Source organism: Falco naumanni, chromosome 3 (assembly GCF_017639655.2).
Source record: "Falco naumanni isolate bFalNau1 chromosome 3, bFalNau1.pat, whole genome shotgun sequence".
NCBI classification, from domain to species: domain Eukaryota; kingdom Metazoa; phylum Chordata; class Aves; order Falconiformes; family Falconidae; genus Falco; species Falco naumanni.
This window is the reverse complement of record NC_054056.1, coordinates 30,247,956-30,266,067: the sequence shown is the minus strand read 5'-3', so window position 1 is coordinate 30,266,067 and position 18,112 is coordinate 30,247,956. Positions and strand designations below refer to the sequence as shown.

At 39.8% G+C, this 18,112-nt stretch overlaps 1 protein-coding gene across 2 annotated transcripts in view; it reads left to right on the top strand.

Moving 5' to 3' along the window:
• The window catches only part of GMDS (GDP-mannose 4,6-dehydratase), a 427,309-nt gene that overhangs the window by 325,837 nt on the left and 83,360 nt on the right, over nt 1-18,112 (top strand). The window lies entirely within an intron of this gene.

Here is an 18,112-nt window from a genome sequence, read left to right as displayed (position 1 = left end):
GTGTAAAAATATAAAGTAATATTTCATGTTAAAATCGGAATAGGCTCGCTTAGTTTTCATTCAGTACTTCCTCTTTCAAAGCATTGTACTTCAGAGGCCTCAGTTCAGGGAAGAACTTCAGTCTGGACATAAATCTAATTAAAGTCAACAGATTTAAACCCCTTCAAGCAACAAGCATGTACTTAAGTCTTTCACTTAATTGTGGTAGAGTAAGAGTATGTTTAAAATTAAGCACATGTACAGCTATTTTGATGAACTGGAGATATATCTTGGAGCATCAAACCTGCTATGGAAAATTCATAAAGTCAGGATTGCCTCCTAATTATTATGCTCATTTTAGCAAGTGCTGTAATCATAGGAACAAATTTACATAGTATTTACCAAGAGGCAAGAACATCTGTGATGCTTCTAATGGCACGGAACTGCAAACTGAACACACACAGACATCTGAAGAAAAATACTTACGATCCTACTTGTGAGATGATTATGAAAAGATGATGGCTTAATGCTTTTCATAGGACTAATACAGGTTGCTGTTCCAAACAGCTATAAATACTTTCTATTCACATTGTTGATGTACGGTAAAATAATAAAGTGTCTAATTTTAAAAGTTTTCAATGAGATTTTGGTAGGTACCACAATGTGATATACAACAAAAGTCTGCCAGCTTTCTGTTACCCAGAAGATGGGATGTACTCTCCGATGTTTCTCTGTCACTATCCGCCTGCCCAACAGCCCACAGTAACCTGGCTGGATTAGCAACTGTTTGTGCTGCGATGCATCCTGCTTCTTCCTTGGTGGCATTCCCGGGTCTGAGTCATGACTGAAGATGTGTTTAGAAAGGAGTATGTTGGGATTGCACAAGGAAAGAATGACTTCCTTTAGAGGCTTGCATATATCGACCTTTTTTTACTTCAATCAAAAGATGAAATGTCTTGGCATATGTACAAAGAATTTGTGTTCCAGTTGAGCAGCAATGCTTGCTGGTGAGATCAGGGCTGATCTGAGGCAAGTGCCTTGATGACAGCATATTTGGGACTTTGGCAGGTATTTATTCTGCCCTGGTGGTTGAAGGATGTTACAGGTTCCCGCTGTCCAGCCAAGCTGCCATAGTCAGAGCCATGGGTACAACCTGCCGGACTGCTGTCACCCAGAGCTGTCTATACGTCTGGGTGAGATGGGGAGTATGAGGGAAGTAGTCTGTCGAACCGATTTTATCAGAGTGCTAGGAAATTAAAAACAGTTTGAACTGGCTGCATTTTGTTGTTTACATTTTCTCATCTCCTTGATCAAACTCTTGTCAATCCACTTAGAAAAGCGGAGAACTGGGTGCCCCCATTGTTGTATTTGGGGTTACACCATCAATGCGTGGTGCTGCCTGGAATTAGGGGCAAGCAAGCAGATGAGGTCAGCAGACCTGGGCATGCACTGCCATGATGAGACAGCAGCATGTTTCCTGGTTTCACCCTTGCTCCTGACGGGAAGCAATTTGCTATTGTGGTGGCCCTCCAGACCAGCCGTGGTCTGCCCTCAGCCTCTGCTGGGTTCATCTGCTCTTTGGGACACCGGTGCTGTAGTATCCAGCTGACTGGAAGGGGCAAAGGGTTTCCCTGCCAGCCTCTCCCACACTCACCTTGGTAGGTTAGGAGCAGCTGGTGGGGAAACTCACACAAAATTTCATACAACTGCTCAGGTCTGTTGAGCAAACCTCAGCCTGTCCATTTGTAATTATTATGTGTTAGTTCTTAGGCAAGCCAACAACATTTAAAATGGAACAAACAAAAAACAAAGACTGTGTTCCTGCACAGTAAATCTTCCTGGCAAGCCTGAACTTCATTTTTTTGAAGATGTAGTTCTGAAAGCAAGGGATTTGTTTTATAGCATGTGATCAGGTCTCTAGTATCTAGTGGAGTGCAACCTCCACTTGACGTTTCCCATGCATTCTGAGCCTTGGTAACAGCTCCTTCCTCTGTGCGTTCCCTGGTACGTAGTAGGAGTTACATTCAGGCTTGGCCATTCCCTCAGTGATCCAACACAGTATCTGTCCCCTTGACAACTCCTATTTCAGCAAGACTTGTGGTCATTTAGTATTTTTGGTAGTTTTCCCTTTGCCAGATTTTGGTTGAAATGAACCAGTAGGGAAGCAGAGGTTTTTGGACACACAGCTGTGTGCACGTAAAGTGCATAAGCCTTGTTTCATCAATAAACAAGACTAAAAATGTAGTGAGATGTGTCCATTTTACACTGAATATGTAAGAGGAGAGGGAAAGTGTTCTATTTGTGAACTTGGTTAATAGTACAGTAGAGGTGACTGGGGGGACATACACTTTGAAGCATTTATCCTCTTGTTTTCAAAACTGGAGTGCTTAAAAGTGATGGCATGGAAAGCCTTAAATCTAACCTTAAAAATAAACACATTACTTTTGCCAGATATGAAAGTATGGGTTTTTCATTGCAACATAAAGTCTTATGTGTGATTTGTGAATTGGCTGGGTTTTAGTGGCTACTATTTTGATTTCCCTATCAGTACTGTTGGAATTCTCTTAAACTGAACACATTAGCCATTGTAAATTTACTAATTAGCAACAGGAGTTTCACATAACACATCTTCAGTTGTTGAGCTCTGTGCTTTTGTAGATAACATTTAACAGAACAACTATAAAATTCTTGACTTACACAACTGATGAGCAGAGGCATCCTTTCGAAGCTGAGTAATGTATGGCCACATCACTATCATTATTATTATGGTTGCTACTACTACCCTTACTACTATTGGGAATTTTCTGATTAGTCTATGTTTTCATTTACTGATTAAATCATTCATTCTGTAGTTTTATTAAGACTTTTGCACAGTTGGGATATAAGCATTTCTTTGTCACTGATGGAAATAATGGGCTTGGCTCTGCTTTTTGTTACAGTAGTGCAAGTCTTGAGTAATTGAATTGCCAATGTAACAGTGCCAAGGAAACAGCAAATTGAGGTCCAATGCCTGTTTGTTATTGTCCTTAAGAATTAGTTTACTCTCTTCTAAGTACTTTCATTCATAAATGATGTGTCATTTTAGTGACCATAATTGCCTTCTGAAACAATGTTTTCTGTTGTTTTTCTAGGGATTTCCCAAAGTTGGAGGAGTGTTTTGGTTTTGTTTAAGAAAATGAAACACAGTTTTAAACTTGGGTTAGATGCCAGAAAGTGTTCTCCTTCTCTCTTCCCCTCCCTCTTCTTCTGCCTTTTGCACTGAACTCCATATAAACTCTTTCACTTAAGTGCCGAGCCTATACTACTTCTTTAAAGGTCTGAGTTTGATGAAGATTCTGGCCAGAGCACCATTTGGTGTACACCCTGTGTTTTGAACTGTTTGCAAAACCAGGGCCTGTGCTTGACTCTCCTAGATTTTGGGCTGCCAAAAAAAAACCAAAAAAAAACAAACCAAAAAAACCCCACAAACAAATAAACAAACAAAAAAACCACACACACACAAAACAAAAAAAAAAAAAACACAAACAAACAACAGGCACTTAGGGGTGAGTTACATGTACAAGTGATTGTGGCTCAGTGAGTTGCCCTGTGTAGCCGAGTCAGGATAGCAGATTCGCTGTGTGCTCTTAACCTATCACAAGTGCAAGTACTTTCACTTGAAGCTCTCTAACGGAGTCTTAAGAAGATACATTTATGTTGGCTTCACAACAGGGAAAACGAAAAGAGACCAGATGTCATGGTTCAGTGCCATGGCATCTCTGTGTGGTGTTGGTACAAGAACATGTATGTATGTACCCCACGTATATGTGTGTGAGACCCCCTAGATGCCTAAGGTTAAATGTGTGTGTTAGATTATTCAGAATCAGGATGTCAGCTGTGTTCTGGTTTCCCTGACATTCTCACACTTTTTATCTTAAAAAATAAAAATTCCTCTTACCATGTGCAATTACTTTGCTTCGTATTCTTTTAATAACTTCTTTTTCTCAAAGGTAGAGGAAATAAGTTGTTGCTAAACTCTATTGTAATAACTGGCTAGAAGACTTTAAAACTAGAATTAGAAAACTCAGCATTTTCCTTTTGTGTGGTATTTTTCCTCTACATATGAGACATAGGTTTGTTTCACATCTGCCAAGTTTGAATTTTTTTAAAAAGTTTAAATATTTTTTAGAAGTTTAAATTCAGAGAGTGAGAACATTAATATGCCAAAAGACAAAGTGTTTGAGAAGGTTGAAATAATACATAAATCATATCTTAAACAAAGTTATGCCTTGCTTGCTCAATACAGCAATTATATTGTTTTGATTTTGTATGGATAACTGGAAACTTTAACTTGGCAACTTCTTTATCCAGTCTCATAACAAGCGGACTCCTGAGGTTTCTGAAAGTCCTCCCCTGCTCTTCCATTTGTATAATTTAGGGGTAGAGGATGTAAAAAGAAAGAGAGAGAAAGAAGGAGGGAGGGAGGGAGGGGAAGAGAGAACTGGCTTAAAGGTTTCTTCTAATGGTAGGTACTACAGTCCATCAGCAATGCTCCTCCTGCCGAGCTGGCAGCTGCTTCCATAAGTTCAGAGGTCGCCATGGCTTCTTTCCTGTTGCTCCTCCAGGCATTGAATTGCTGGGGGAGCTGGAAAAAAGGCATCTTCCTTTCTTGCCCTGTGACATAAAGATGAAATCCTTCCTCACTACCTAGGTCTGCTCTGGTAAGGCCTGTAAAAGCGCAGCTATGATTAAAACTATTTAGGTTTCTGGGATACCTTTACCCAAAAATATCTGAAAGCATATTACAGACTAATCGACATACCAGGATATGCATAAGATATATCAGGGTGGGTACATATTGTTCATGCATGTCCTGCTGTGCATGCTGTATTTGAAAATGCAAGGATTCTCTTCACTCTTGATTGCTGTTTTCTCAAGAGACAAAACAGATTATTTGGTAAATACTTCAAAATACAATTGCTGATAATTCGGGGCAATGCAGACTAATGTATCTGTTAAAACTCATGGAGGAGAAAGTAAGTAGGTTTTTAAGGAAGCTGAACACAAGATGAGCTGTCTTCAGATCAAGTTAAGGCAAAAAAAAAATCAGTGTTTATAGTAAGAACTCCCGGAGTCTATCACTCACCATGCATGTTGTTCCTTGTAGTGCAGTACACAGATGGTTCTGGTCCAGGAAAACCAGTCTGGATGAAACTGTACAGTAGATCAGTTCAGCTGTGTTAAACCCAATGGGGGCTTGTATTCTGGACCAAAGTGTCCCGAATTTAGGTAGATAAAAGGCAGGGCTCCCATTCTGACAAGGAATGCGTTTCATGCAGTTATAAGTAGATTTGTTGAGATCACACCTTTAGTTTGTTTAGATTAATTTCCCTATTTGCACCTTTCCAGGCAGCCCTACAATAAAGACAAAAGCCTATAGCTATAAATTTAGGTCTCTTTCCTTGTGGTTCTTATTCAAATATTTGAAGTTAGTTTTATTATTTTTTGGATGCAAATATGAATTGTTATCTCTTGTTTTGGCATTAAAAAGGGGGAAGAATCTTATTTAGCAATCTTTCTCTGCCAGCTTATCATATATTTCACATGCATTTTTTTCCTAATTACTATAGCAGACTATAGCAGCTCTGAACTGTTTATATATAAAGTCTGGTGTTTGAAAGAAAGTAACTTATATTTAAAATTTCCCTGTTTTTTAAGTACATAAACTTCTTAAAGTACATAAACTCATGTGCAGTGCCAAATGTGCCATTCCAGTATATAATAATAGGGATCTAATTGCACCAGTTTCCCAAGGGGCACAAAAGTAGAAAAGCAGAGCCTGTGTGGAAAACACCCTCTTTTTTTTGCCTCTGGCCATGACAGACTCCTACACTCGGAATGAAATTCCATCCTCACAGAAGTCTATAGCAAAGATTTGACTGACTCTAGGAGGGCAGCGTTGGGCCCACATGCCTGATTTCTGATTTTGGTGCTGAAACAAGCTTTAGGGAGGGGGAAGGAGCATTCACTGGGGAAGGAAGAGTTGATTTTCATGAATTTTCTCCAGTCTGTTGGAATAACTTCCACCTTTCATGTATCTCTCCATCTTTCTGAGGAAGACTCGAGAAGGGACCTATTAAACAGACACTCAGTTTTTCTGGAAAAGCTAAGTGGGAAAATTTGCTTTGATTTTTAACTGTGCATGTACAAACTCAGTGGCACCTATGGCAAAGCAGCAGTCCTTCTGTGAAAAAGAGACAACTGTGACAGGCGTCAGAAGCCTAGTTTAGCCTGTTGGTGCCCCAAGATCTGTCAACTTGAAGTCATGTCACCCAGCAGATTGTTGCTCTCAGAGAGTAGCTGAGAGGCCATGCTAATATTTCCTTCCTGAAGGGAGAGAGCACGTTGGGCTGTCCTTAATGTGAACTGCATGAACTTTTGTACCTTTTCCTTTTCTTCTTGCCTTCTCAGAAGAAGTATTTGTCCAAATATATCCAAAACATGCTGTTATGCAGGACTGGCTTATGAAGACTATTTAATAAAGTAAGATTTCACTTTCTAATCTCAGGTTTGTAAGAATAATAAGGTTTGCATTCATATTGCACTAAAATAGGTGGCCTTAGTTTATTGCTACCAATATATTTAATATTACTTTGAAGTGTGAATTCCTGGGTCTCACCATCCAGTTTTTCCAACACATCAATCTCAGGCAATGAGGTTTTTTCAGTACATTTTTATTTCACCTCCTCCTAACCTTAGCCCAAGCAAAAAAATTCTAATTTGCTCCCCATCCTATTTGTAAACAGAGAATCAAATCCTTGTTTTGGAGGTATTTGATAGGATTCTTTCCCTGTTGGAAGATGAGGTGGGATAGTACTGGGTGTGTTGAGCTATCTTTGTGTCTCACCCTACCCTTGTGTTGCATGGGAAGCACGCTATTGCAGAAGTGTCTGCAGATGTCAACGTTCCCTCTCTCTAAATTGTCTTTTTCTTTCTACCTCCTGAGGTAGATTTTTATTTTTTCCTTCATCCACTGAGGGGACCTAAACAAAACTTTGTGTGCTCAAAAAGTAAAGAAAAAAAAAGGCGGCAAGTTTGGGAATTGGTCATATTTGGGTTGCTAATGAATGCTAAGCCTACACGCATATATGTATGAATTATAACAGGCAAAACAGCAACTAATCAAACCTTTTAGAGCTGCCAAACCCACTTTTTGTCTTTATTATGAAACTAAGATTTGGTCAACTGAGGTCAAGTTGTGCACTTAACACAGCTTCCATTATAGTCAGTGAACTCTGTAGCAGAGAGTAAAGTCAAAATATAAACAGAGAACATTTCTGCAGCAGCTCTGGGCTGGGATTAACTTGGATCACCTAGTCTTCTGCTTTTAATGAAATTCTCTCCCTTGTATTTTCTTGTTTGGAAGAGAGTCCAAAGTTATCTCATGCTAATTTAGTTAGGCAGTGCCCTCCAGGGATGTCACAGGCCTCCATGACCTCTCCAGAGAGACTCAGCAAAGGGATGAGGAGAATTAAACATTCCTGAGAAATTGCAAAGCAGCAGCCCCCAGAGATTTCGCATAGAAACGAGCTCCAGACTAGCTGCCAGAGACCCAAGTCACCTTTTCAGCACTTCCTTGACATGTCTCCGCCAGTCCCATCTGGCTTGATTCAGGGGGTCAGTGTGGGGACTGGGAAGAGGTGGCAGCTAGAGAGAGCAGGATTCGAGGGAGGTCCGACTGCAGCGGTCTCAGGCTTTAGATGTTTCCCTGGGATGTGCAGCTAGATGGTTTCATTCCCTTTCCTTCCCACATGCTCCCATGCTTCAGTCTTTTTCTTTGTGCTGGAAAGAGGAAGAATACTAAGTGAGGGGGTTTAATAAGAAGTTGAGTTATTGTTTAACCATTTGATGCAATAGTTTGTTTCATACCTGGGTTTACAACCACCTCTTTGGTCTGATGCAGAAAATACTGCAGCGTCAGCGTCCCAGGGTGCATAATACACTAACATGAGCTACAGGCCCCAGTTTCCTCTTTTTTACATTGACAGTCAGGCTCTGACATTCATGAAACCCATAGAAATTCATGAAATGAACCTCATGTGAAGTCAGGCATGGTTTGATGGATGAAGCTTATGTCTGTGGGAAAAGATTCAGAGAGTTTATTTCCAGGTTTCCCTCAATTATTGTGCAAAAAGGGGGGAAAAAATTGCTGAAGATTAGGCAAGAGAGAAAAAGACACCAGGAAACCACTGTAGCTTGCTTATTAGTATCTTGATCGCCTGAGTAGTTATTTCGCTTATCTCTGGCATCACAACGGAAATGTGCAGTTATCTCAAGAAATGTCTATTTCATTGGGTTTTGGAATGTGTAATCTAACAATCATTTCCGTGCGCTCTCATCCTTGGGTTTCCTTGCTCCTTTAATTTGTTTTTTAATTAGTTCAGATATAGTCAGCATTAAGGAAGAATGTTGGAATTCTCACCTTTTAGAGGGAAAAATAATTTTTTTTCACTATAGAAGTGCAGGCAAAGGCATCTAATTCTATAACAAATAATGCACTTCTTCATGAAATGTCTGTGCTACCCTTAACTTTCTTACAGCACTCTAGTTGCATAAATGTGATCACTCCAGCTTCACAGACAGCAAAATTTAGGAGATACAATTTAATGCTTTAGTCAAAGCCACAAAAAGAGTCGGTGTCACCACTGGGATTGGGACACCACAGATGGTGTATGTTCATCATTTGCTTTGACCAAACTGAAACCAATAAATAGGGTGGACCTAAAGCTGGACCTATGCAATTAGAATATGGCTTATGGTATAGCTATTAAATATATATATATATATATATACAGAGCAGAGAATTGTGTTCATGTGAAATACGTTTCAGCAGTGGAGTTATAAATCTCTGAGAATTAAAAAATATATATATAATTGAAAAGACTTGCACATGGAAACCAGCATATAAGGGATGATAATGTTGTGGTGATAAATCCATTGCATTCTGCAATGACTCATGCCTATGCCACTGTTATTTGCCTAAGAACAGACCTCTGGCCCTCGCCAAGTAATGCTTGTGGGAACGTTGTTCCTGGTGTCTGGCCTGCGGGGATCATTCCAGCCTTAATGGCAGAATACCTAGTGTGTGTAGAGTTTCGTTCGCGTCCACTGGGGAGGGGGGGCCCTTGCTTTGTCTGGTTGTGATATGAGCGATGGCTTCTGACATGCATGTAGCAGAGATTTATTGCAAGCAAAAGCTGAAGTGTGATAATGCTACTGGGGTATTCTATAATAATATGGTAAAACACTTGTCAGCACTTCATCTCAGGCAGTGAAAGTCAATTGTATATGCTACACAGAGACAGATAAAAAACATAAGTATACTTAAAACTTCATATGGTTTGTATTTTTCGTAACAGCTCTCCTGACTCTAATATAAGACAGGTTTTAATTTTGTTTTGGGTAAGTGGATGTGCTTACAGTCTCACACCCACAATTCCATGGCTTTAAATAGAATCGCTCCCAGGGTGCATAAAAGAACACATGCTGTTATGTGAAGGATTTATCCAGGATGCCAGGACTGCATTTATTGCTGGGAACAAACTGAATAAAAATTTCTATTCCATTTTGACACTAGCCCACGGAGAGTAGCCACTTATACGGTTTTAATGCAAAGCCTTCCCTTTCCCTGACTTGGGATTCATTGTGACTAACCGCCATTGCAGAAGTACTAATTACTAATGATGGTGGAATCAGAATGACCAGCAAAAGCCAAGGGAGGAAGGTCAACACGAAGTGCCCTCCAAATGTATTTCTGAGCATGCTCAAAAGAAATCTTCCTGTTGCCTTTTCACATCTGCACTGCACAGCCAGAATTCTAAAATATGTCCTTTGTCTTCTGGGATCGTTTTACCATTGACTTTTTCTAGCTGAAATTCCCATGCCCCGGTTTGAGATGACAAAGACCATGAGCTGGTGTCTGACCCTGAGCACAGAGGAACTTGGTCAGAGCAACAGTTACGCTAACGCTGTGGCAGCAGATCTGTGAGGTGGATTCCTGTGTCCTAGGGCTTGGGTTAAAACCACCAGACTTTGCATAAGCTGCTACATCACGTGGTGGCTGTTTTGGGTACTGTTGGCCTAAAATTGAACTTGTGACATGAGGTAAAAATAAAAAAGAAAATAAATCCCTCTGTATTGCATTACCGTATCCCTGAGGCATCAAGGTTGTGCTCTTGTCTCTGTCTGTACTCAACCAAGAGAATTTAGTATCAAATTCCAAAATGTTGTCACCTGAAATGCTCTAGTGAAGGACAAGAAAAACTCCATGGAACCAGGAATGAGACTACCTTAGGATCTTGATACTTTTTCAGGTGACTTCTTGCTTTTTATAGTTACTAACTCACAGTGAAGTGTTTGGAAGACATGTTTACCACTGCCTCATAAATAACAATAACTTAATGGTGAAATTTTTTTTTTTTTTTTTTCCAGTCCACCAGTCCAGTGGACTGAAAACTGGAATAAAATCAGCACGTGAGGTTTCAATGATGTGTTAAAGGTAGCATGTTCTTTATTTACATAGATTATTCAGACAAGGATAACTCTAAATTTATAAGAACCCAATGAATAGTAAATGTTTTCCTCAGGAAGATTAAATTAACATTTCAAGTCAATTGTTTATTATTCAGGAGTATGACATCATTTGGAGACTAGTAGCATTCTGAGGGGAAAATGCCTTGGTGTTCAAAAGCATGAAGCAAGAATTCTGGAAATATGGGGGGGAAATGTAAATTATGAAATAGAATTCAGATTAATTTTATGTTATTAACTCACTCTATCTCCCTGGATTTCTTAAAATTTATGAACAGTGATTTATTTTTTTTAATCTCAGTGCTCTTGCTTGGTTACTTTTACAATCTTAAAAGCTTGCTCTTCTTCTTTCCCAATTATATCCTCAAACATGTATAAACATTATGAAGTACTGATTTATTATCTCTGAGCCTATCTGCCTGCGCTCTGGCAGTTGTCTGCTGCTCTGAGCACTTTTTTACAGTACTGCTAGTGCTTTAGCCTGAGTCAGGGCCCTTTTCGGGATAGGCACTGGGCAGGTCCCTGCAGACCTACAAACCTTGAGAGGAGAAGTTAGCAAACTGAAAACGCAATGTTCACAAACGGGAGGAAAGGAAAGGAAGATCTGGAGAGAGAAAGTGATTGCCTGAATCATGATACAGACAACAGCGTTTTTTATTGTGTGGAAATTGGTGGTATTTTGATCCATAGGTCATGCTGGTCCGGTGACCCCCATCAAAAGGAGCATGTCAGTTGTGCTTAGCCGCAAGTGTCTGAGCAATCCAGGAAAGAAGTAAGAGGCAAACAGGTGTCAAAAGCATGAACCAGGATCTTTTTATAGCCAAATATTGCACTGTAAACATTTTGTGATCAATATCTACATTGCAATCATTATTTTGGGGCTGATCATTTTGCTCCAGTAAACATGCCAGTGCTTGACTTGAAAGCCTGGTCTGTTTTCTTTGTGGTTGGATCGTGGCCCCAACCAGTCCCTCCTGGCACGGGTCCCTACGGCTTCTCTGTCCTCACCGCAACCTGGGTACAACCCTTTACTTTAGCGGTGAGTAATCCTGTCAAATGGGAGTCTGCTGCTTTGTGAAGAGGTATTTTGTCTTTCATTCATATAAAAATAGCAGGGAAAATTAATTCTGGAAGGGGAAAAAAGGGAGGGGGAAGTGGGTCAAATATCTTTTAGAATTGTCTGCTAGGTGGAGCCTGGGAAACGTATTTGTTCTATAGTCTTCTCTAGGTAATACAAATCTGAGTGGTTAAAACTCTCATGTACTTTCTGTAATTCAAATTTTTCCTGATTTTTCTCTGTTTAGCTTTGAATTTCTTTCCCTTTTTTCTTAAACAGAATTTGAGGCACCCCTTTGTTAGCAATTGCAACAATATCCTCTACAATTAAAACAAAAGAAACAGAGCATATATGCATCCTTTCTGTATTTTTTCATTTAAATTACTTTGTGTCACACATGTCGCTTCCAATTTAACTATTTGAAGAATAAAAAAACCATTGTGGACCTAAAAATCTGTTCAAATTTTTTTGGCAGGAAAAAAGGACTATATTAATTTTCATTGTTGGTGAGGTTTCCCAACAAGCAGCTTTACTGTTTCTTTTTTGCCTCCAGCTAGCAAGTAAAGATCAGTTATAAAACTGTATACAAATACTTCCATGTATTGAAAGAACAATATTTTGACACTAGTGACACAAGGGGAAAAAAAAAAAAAAAGAAGCAGTAATCTAGTTTTTGATAACACAATGAGAACTTTGTGTTCAACTGAGGTGCATGTGAGAAACATCATGTTGCGTTAACAGGGAAGGTTGACCTTTAAGGTTTATCTGGATTATAATTCTTGTGGTTTTTATTAATAAAACTGCCTACTAAAGTTTCACGAGTCCTCCCTGAGATCTGTAAAACAATTGGCCTATCTGCTTACAAGAGAAAAGTTAGTATTTCCTAGCATTTCCTACAGATGTGAGAGCTTTTGTTTCAGAAGACATTGATATTGTTTTCATTCAAGATGCTCCACAAAGATTATCAGGTATTTTATTATCTTAGTAACTTTATAATTGTTGGATTATTGTCTTTAAGTGTAGCAACTGTTCTCTTTTAACTTGAAAGAAAGAAAATCATGGATCCAAACACAGTTCAGCTCTGAACAAGATCACATCTACAGCCAAACCGTAGGATTTGAGTAAATCAGCAATCATACTCCAAATTGCTTCTGTGGTGATTTATCAACTGCAACTTTGAAAATCTGTGAGAAAGTTTGTAAAATGAGTTACAACGTTGATCTCTTTAACTGTACCCTAGGAGACTTCTAATATGTATATTGGTAAAAGTGATTTTTGTTGTTTGTTTACTTTCTTGGGATTCTTAATGTAAATTTCCCATTGTTTTTTATCAAATGGTATGTTTTTCCTCTCAGAGGAAAATGTTTTAATCTCAAATCTGTTCTCATTTTATACCTTTTCTGTCAGTGATGTCTATGATTTGCAAATGTTGCTCTTCTGAATGGAAGCAGCTGCCATGTCATAAGTACTCAATGTCTCCTCTGTGTGAGCAGAAAGGACAACGCCAAAGGAAAAGCTTTGTACACAGACGTTGGAGTCCTTATGTTCAGCATTACACTGTTAAGGAAGAAGCATATCAAACTGTATTTAAACTGATGAGGTCTGATAGATACTTAAATGGTGTTCAGAAGGGGTTTTCCATGAATGGTGGTTCCTTGAGCAACAGATCTTGCACCAACGCTGTGATTTTTGGTGATCTCAGAAAACAGGATGATGACTCTTCAGGGAAAAGGAAGAGAGATGCTGCACTTCTTGGGCAGTACCTCTTTTGCTGTAGGTATTGGGAGAGGGTTGAGCTTATGAAAAGTGGCACTCTTGTGGCAATGATAGACCATGACCTCAGTCATGAACTTCAGTTTGCCTTTCAAATGCAATCTGTAACAATATAGCAAGGTTCTTTCTTACTGGGTGTGCGCCCTTACTGTTTAAGTAGCTGAGCAAGAAGGGTCGTATTTTAGGAAAAAAAAGCATAGGAGTACATTGATTTTGCATACTCCCATATTCCTGCTGTCAGTGGCTTTTGGGGAGTATCAGCATGCTTGGCAGCACATCCCTGTGGTTTTCTTTGGCAAGAGTCTCCCTGCCGTGCTTGCCTTGCCTTAAAACATTGTCAGAAACAAGTACTAAAGCAATAGTCATTACTTAGACTGAACTCCCATTGTGGCAGAGAGCATGGGATCATGCCCAACACTTTTGTGTTGGCTTTTGGGCAGGGGCAGCTGATACTTTACTCCAATCACAAAACTTTTTTGCTGCACTTGAGTTTCGTTAGTGTTTTTCAGCCATGTGTGCTATGCCTCTATTGTGTGCAGAACGTGTGTGAGGAGATTTTTTTAGATATGTATATATCACTGTCTCTTTATATAATCTCTTTTATATAACACACTTTCATGCCTACGGGTACACCCAGTACACACCTACGCTTTTAACAGTCACAGAAGTCAATCAGATGTGGGTGACTCAGCCAGTGTAGCACCTCTTCTTTCTTCCCTGCCCCTCCAAAAGTAAATAAATAGGTAAACTGGAAGTCAGTTTAGGTTCAGAGCTCTGAGTCGATGTCCCCAGTCTCACTTTTCCAGGGCACAAACATCAGTTGTGGTCATTCCTGTAGCAGCTTAAGAAACCACAGCCAGTCAGCTGTGTTGTGTCAGGAGGATCTGGGTGATGGCATCTGGAACTGCTTCACATCCAGGCAGGCAGGAAGTGCGTGGGCATGACATCTCCCCACGCCGCACAGCACAGAAGATGCCGAGTAGCTCCTTTCCATGCCAGTGCAATTGAGTTGGGACAATGCAGAGAGGGAGGTGATACAATAGCCCTGTCTGTTGTGGCACAAAGGAAACAGTCCCTCATGATGCATGCAGGAACAGCAGTCATGCCAGGCCTTTGTGCTCCACCATATGGGAGAAGGTTCTCCTTTGCTGCCACATCCCTGTAAAGGCTGATCATGCTTTGGCCCAAAATGCTCAATTCTCCTTCTCAGTGGTGGCCCCAGCAGGATAGCTAGGTTTGGGATCACTAGAGAGTACCATGTCCAACCCACTGAATTCTTCTGCCCACTTGTAGACAATAGAGTATGGAATACTGTAAAGACAGAATTTCTATAAATGGTGATAATGTACTCTTGGGTCTCTCTGGGTGGTAATGTTTTCTGACTTAGTCAGAAATTGCTCCCTAATTGTTGACAGCCTTGAGGTAACCCATGCCCTCCACAAGTGATAAGTAAGTAGAGCTAGACATTCACCAGTCTCAGATTCTTTGTCTCTGAAACACACGGACAATACACCCTGCATTAGGCTACAACTATATGTTCCATCTCCTAAAGTAAACATTACTGATTTGGGTTTGTTGGTGTTTTTTTTTTGGGGGGGGGGGTTGGTTGGTGGGTTTTTTGGTGTGTTTGGCAAATGCAAAGTCAGAAGTTCTCTGTGTAATACCTAGAAATATGTACAAAAGATTTTTTTGACAGTATAGGACTTGGGAGAAAAAAATGCTGTATAGCAGTGCAGGGCAGTAGTAATTAGTACCAACATGAACATTTTCCATTTACCACATTCTCTGTTCAGTCATACCTGTCTTGGGTCTTGCATTGCATGAGACAAGAGAAAAGGTTTTACTCATTCTCTTGAAAAATCATCTTTTATTTCTATAGCAGAAAACATCAATTGTACTTTAAAGTCTTAGAAAGTTGGATTTGTATTTCTTTTTTCTCTTAAACCTGCAGATACCTCATTATGAGCCCATCTTAACAATGTACAGTGCTAGAGCAGACAGTGAAAGGAAAGCATCAAATATATAGAGTTAACCATAACCTCAACTACTGAGTCTTTGTTATCCATGGATAACAGCCCAGTTAATAAATGTTTTCTCACTGGGATGCTGGACTGGAAGTTAATGGTGAAACACATCTACAACATACTCCAGATGCTCAAGGCAAGCAGACACATCACAACCATATATACCTATACAGGGGTTGTATTAGTCCAGCTTGGGTTTTCCCCTTCACCAGCCCAGGTGCAAACACTACGTAAGCAGAGAAATTTGGGGAGGGAGAAGACTGGTTCACGTTTTCGATACGTTGCTTGAAAATGGTGCTTACTGCTGGCAAGGGTTTACATACAGAAAAGGGAAGAAGGGAGAGATGAAAGAGGAAATATTTTGGCAGAGGCTGTAGTTCAGGCATGCAGAACAGATATCCTAGTCCACATAATCATAAAAGTGTGTCCGCTTGCTAGACTTGCTGCATATCTCTCTCCGGTTAGGTTTCTGTCTTTAAATGTAAATGACATGGTATTGCCTTTAGACTTTGTGAGTCACTAGACCAGAGCCAAAAAGAGTTCAAAGATGAAAAATATGTTTTGTTACATTTACCATTAAAGGAATAGTCTTATTCTAAGAGAGCCAAAGCCTGAATTGTTTCCATCATAGTTTTCTTCTCCTTTTCAACATTTGCCCACACTTTGTTAACTGGATCGAGCAAAAAATTAGGGAGAGGTTGGTAGAAATGAACACAAGTAATTCCTTTACTTGCTGTCAGCTCATCCAAAAAAAAGTCTTTACAAAGAAATACAAGAAAATCCATGATTCTCTATTCCCGCACCAGAAAATTTCCTAAAATATGTGACCTTGTGATGGTTAAAAGATAGCCAAAAGCCAAAGCTGGGCAATGTTTTTATCCCAGTTCAGCCATGTCATGGGTCATGTGGTTCAGCATGTGAACAGGAAGGTGAGAATGGGTGAACTTTTGCCTCAGTTGTGCAGTCCATCAGAGAATAAATGGAGCAGATCACTCTGCAGCTGTATCGGGAGGTGAACGGCTGAATACCTCTCACACAGAGGCCTTTGTGTTCTGGACATGATCTAGCATTATGATGGGACGCACTAGGCTGAGGCTTTGTAGCAATTACTAACCCATTATCACGCTAGAACATGAGATCATTTATCTTCTAATTCAGAGTGTCACCTGTTCTTCATTTGCCAGTCAATAACCATTAATTACGTTCAGTGGAAATTTAAACAAAGCTTTTCCCCTCTGTTAAAACCAGTAAGCCATTCAGTAATGACAAATAAACCTGGAGCTGTGTCTCCCCCTTTCCTCTCATTCTCAGCCCTGGAGTCTGGTACAACATGAACTCTTAAAGGAAATGCCTAGAAATTGATAGGTCAAGGGCCTTTATTAGTCTGATGGGGGGGAAGCACATTCCTGGCACTTGCTGTAAGGAAAGCCTATAGCTACTGCTTGTGCACAGATTTCTCATTGGTTGTCACAGGCTGTACCTGTGGAAATAAAGATTTGAATGTGGAGCTTGTTCAAAGATTTTTCTGTCTTCTGGCTTGACTTTGCGGTTTTTTACGGACTGGTCTTGCAGACCCGTTCAAAGTAACAGCATTTGGTTGCCTTCCTGAAAGCAAAACAGAACTATCGCTTATTTTGCTTATAATTTTTAGCATGTTCCTTTTTTTCATATCTAATTTGATTGAGGTAATTTTAAGTGCCAACAATTGTGGATGCCAGACAAAATAAAAGAACCAGCAGTGATAGATTCTCAAGTAATCATTAATCTAAACATTCTTTTCCGGTAGAAGTTGAGGCAAAAATTGATTTTAGCAACTCTGTCTGCATTGTTTGATCATTTCTAAGTTGATCCTGTAGAAATTTACTGCAGTTTAAGCTGTATTTCTAAGATGGTGATTACTTGCTCTTTGAAATGGTAGACAAGAGTTAATAAATCCAACTGCATAAAACTCGGTGGGACCAATTGTCAAAGGCTGGATTTTTTGTTAGTATTTTGTAGCTGTCTCCTTCAACGTAGTGCATGTTTTAAAGAGAAACTTCCAATGCTATTTTATATTAATACAGAAAATGAATGTGTAAATATCTTAAATACTCACTGGATCGTTGAATGTCTCAGTAGAAGCACCCACACCACACTAAAATTGTATCCAATGAATTGCAATACTGACGTATTTAGAAATGGAGGGATGACAAAAAATTATCATTAAGTCCAGTCCTGCTTCTGCTTAGACGTATTAGTACTGCTTCACAACAATGCATAGCAAATAGCAGGTCCTTATGCTAATATTGTATATTCAGTCAACCTATGTGGCACTTGGGTGTGGGGGGTGATTATTATCAATAAAGGAAGTTTGATTGTTACATCTCTGTCAGATGTATCTGACACTACAGTGTTGTGAGCATTTCAGACAAAGAAAGGTGAGAGCCTGAATTCATTATGTACAGCAAACATCCACTAAAGTCAGGAGGAGAACTCCTATAAATCCTGGCTCTGACTGTCTAATCATGTAAATCCTTATTCACTCAAATAGTGCCTTCCCATATGAGGAAGCTTTTTGTTTTCAGCTGGGCTGCTTGACGAGAGCCGAAGCTCTGTGAAATCAGGGACCGGGGTAGGAGAACCAGAACTATCAATTACTTTAGTTATTCCTTTTAACCTTTCTGTGACGCTGCTACTACTGTGAATCCTGCAAGCTTGTCCAGTCATGAAG